The sequence below is a fragment of the Macadamia integrifolia genome, chromosome 9 (assembly GCF_013358625.1).
Source record: "Macadamia integrifolia cultivar HAES 741 chromosome 9, SCU_Mint_v3, whole genome shotgun sequence".
NCBI classification, from domain to species: Eukaryota; Viridiplantae; Streptophyta; class Magnoliopsida; order Proteales; family Proteaceae; genus Macadamia; species Macadamia integrifolia.
In genome coordinates this window covers 31,093,658-31,097,595 of record NC_056565.1, presented here as the reverse complement: position 1 = coordinate 31,097,595, position 3,938 = coordinate 31,093,658, and positions in this window count along the sequence as shown.

Sequence of the window (3,938 nt, the reverse complement as noted above, 5' to 3'; positions counted from 1 at the left end):
CGTCGCTGACACCACTCCACCACGCTGACTCCCCTCCCCTTCTCTACTTCTCAAGTTCCCTAATATGGCCGATCACGTGAGTCACCGAGTTAGAGAAGAAGATCCCTTATACCTGATCGATCAACGACTGCAATCCCTTCTGACGAAGGCGCCAAACCTTCTCCCTTACCTCCTCCTTCTCCACCGCTGCCGCCGCCTCTGACTCCATGTCTGCCACCGCCTTTTCCTCCATGTCCGCCACCGACAGATCCAACCTTATTAGACCTGAATCAGAGAGGTCGCAGAGAGGTAAAGGTTCTGAAATAGTCATGGCCGTGAATAGGAATGGGAGGAGGAAGAAGATGAAACTAAGTCCGGTGAAATCATTTATTTTGATCCGAATACCAGCGATGGAGACTTGCACGCGCACCATCAGAGGTAGCACCACTCGCCGTCGATGGAATGAGCACAACTCGTCGTCGACGAAATGAGCACAACTTGCTAGCGACAGCAACTCAGGTAGTCTAGATCTCGTCGGACTCACAAGTTGAGGTACAAAAAAGGAATGAGGGAGAGAGTGTGGTAAGTGATAAGGGTGATTAAAGGGTACTTTTGGAATAGTATAATAATGGTGTTTTACTCATAAGGGTAAAATTATCATTTCACAACATCACTTAACATAGATTGATGGCAAGGGGTCCAAGTCCAATTTGGTGAAAGCGAGGGGGTGTCCCTCTAATATTGGCATTCTCCAGGGGGTAGCATTGTAAATTACCCATAAAATAAATAATCAATTATCAATAAGTTGGAGAATCATTTCACTATTTCTCCCCCTTTGTCAACAGCAAAAAGTGGGGTTAAAAATCTCTATATTGTCTTTCTCCCTTTTTAACATTGACAAAGAGTGTGGGCAAAATAGCTTCCCTTAATGGTATGCTTAAGAAAAAATAACAAGCATGTAGTCAAGAATAAAACATGCTCCCCCTAAGCATATGCATCATATAAACATGCATTCAAATATAAACAAGTATTAAGGTGAAGCTCCCCTTAATAATATGCAATAGATGTTAATGAAGCAAACATAAATTCAAGTGAGATACAACATTAAAATTCTAAGATGGTTGATGATGCCAATTACTGTCAATTTTGACAAACATTCTAGTGCTTCAAATTTCGCAGAAAATAAATCTATCAGAGAACCTATTGGAGTTGGATATTTTATCTCTTCTCTGACAATGCTAAATCAACCATCTATGAGTCATACATATTTTGCTTTGGCTCTTTAAACCAATAGAATCAAGCATATATCGGTCCCCATAATCTCATAGGTCCATCCATGTTACAATCAAAATATCCCTTGGGTTTCCAAACCCTTTTAGGTGTATGAGGTCTAAAATGTGCGTATGGCCTATGTGAATCATATATTTCATAATGTGTAGGTGGCCTATAAGATTTTATATCTCTTTGAGTCTTATATGGACTATAACGTGGATAAGGCCTTTTTGGTGCATATGATTGTTGTGGAGTATGTGACTTATGATGTATTTGTGGCCAATAGGGAGTGTGAGGTCTAAATTCCCTTTGATATTTGAAATTCCTTTGAGGTCTAGCATGCCTCTTAGAGGGAGTGTAATAATATGCCTAGTGGTCATTGTTCCTTTTTGAAACTTTCCTTTGATTTTGTTGGGATTTCTTTGACTTAGCATGGCAATGCTCAATGGTATGACCTTTCTTTTTGCAATATCTACAAACAATGTATGAAGAGGAGACACGGTTAGTATGATGGGTCACATTTGGTGTTCTATCTTTTGGAGTAGTAACTTTTTCTTTTCCTTTACTTTGATGTGGTGCCCCATCATTATAGCCAAGTCCTTCTTTGTCTTGAGGACTCTTGCCTTGGGATCCTAGTAGGGTATCCATGGTCTTTTGACCTTTAGTAAATGTATGAAATGTGATAGTTAACTTTGAGTTATCCTCCTCAAGTTCATGCATTTTAGAGGTCAAGAATTCTATCATCATTTTCCAAATTAGACTTTTCAGTCTCAAGTTTCAAGCTTTATTCATATAAAGCTTCAAAAGTTTGTTGAAGATCATCATCATTAGATTCATTATTTGAAGTATCTAAATAATGAGATTGAGAACTTACCTCTTGTTCTTCGTCTCCATGAGCCATCAAGGCAAGGCCTATGACTTCTTCATTGGAGTCACTGTCATCTTCATCCGATGAGACTTCCTCATCATTTTCTTCTTTACTTTTTTTCATCCAATTCTTTAGATGCTTTGAAAGCAATGGATTTGGGATGTGCTTTCTTGAATTCTTCATAGAGATCCTTTTCATTGGTAAGAAGTGAACCCATTAATTCATATATGTTTATCTCGTTCAAGTCTCGAGCTTCGTTGATAGCAGTCGTCTTTGGTTTCCACTTGGTAGGTAATGACCTAAGAATTTTCCTGGCCATCTCAGAGTTGGTGTAAGTCTTACCAAGTCATTTCAAGGTATTTACAATATTAATAAATCTAGTAAACATGTCAGAAATATTTTCATATTCATGCATTTTAAATAATTCATATTCTTGTATAAGCATATCTACTTTTCTTTCTCTTACCTCTGTAGTACTTTCATCTGTTACTACAAGTGTGTCCCAAATTTCTTTGGCGTTTTCACACATACTTACTCTGTTGAATTCTTTTTCATTTAAAGCACATTAAAGATAGGTGAGAGCCCTGAAGTTGTATTGAAGAAGTATTAGATCATCGGCTATCAATTCTGATTCAACCTTTGGCACTGTCTTTCCATTTATAAATTTTGGTGATGACGTATGGTCCTCTTTCTATAGTTCTCAAAATAAGAAAATTATATTCACAAATAAAATTCTTAAATCTACATTTCCAGAATGAGAAGTTTTCTCCATTGAAGTATGGAGGCCTAGATGAATCTATTCCTTCAAGTGGTCGATTAAATGTGGCTATGGTCTTTGACTCACTTTAAGACAAATTAGTCTTAAAAATTTTAAGCTTCCACTCTGATACTAATTGAAATAACCTAGAGGGGGTGAATAAGTTATGCTAGTGGAAATTTAATCTTTTCAAAATAATATCCCCAAGTGTGATTGCAAATTAAAATGTTACGGAATAAATAAAATAAACACAATCACACAACACTAAGATTTATAGTGGTTCGACTCAATCCGAGTCTAGTCCACTCCCTACAAGATCCTCTTGTAAGGTATTCCACTTGTTCTTCTCTTTCAGTACTGTAGGTAGGAAGGAAAACCTTTACAATCTTTTAAGGATAAGAGTATCCCTAGAAATCCCTTTTACAAGTAGAGAGACACCTTACAATCTGCTTTAAGGTAGAGAGACACCTTATAATCTCCTTTAAGGTAGAGAGACACCTTACATTCTTTTAAGGATAAGAGAATCCTTTACAAAAGCTTAAGTACAGTCTAGACTTAATGTAAAAACAGAGAAATATGAGAAGTGGAATAACAGAGGATTACCTCCGGTGTGGTGCAAATGAAATATGCAATGATGATAGAATGTACCTTTGAAGTCTTCTTAGTGCTTGCAATACAAATGCCAAGATGTAGAAGAAGACTTGTAGATGGTCTTGAGTTCCTCTTGAATGTAAAATGAAGAACTTGAACTCAAGAGATGGTATAGACCAATTCTCACTTCTAATGCTTAAATAATACTCCTCCAAAGTTAGGATTAATTGTTAATTAATGAATAGCATTAGAGGTATTTATAGGTGAGCTTAGGAGAGCATTTTATGTAGCAAATTAGGTTCTAACGATCATATTCTGGGTCCACCGGTCGGTCGACTACCAAAGAACTGTTGAGCAAAATATAGCTGTTGGGGCACTTCCAGGAAGTCACCGATTGATCGGGGCTTCTAGCTGATCGATCGGCTATGGTCTAGGACAGTTCCCATCGATCGGGGCTTCCAGCCGGTCGAC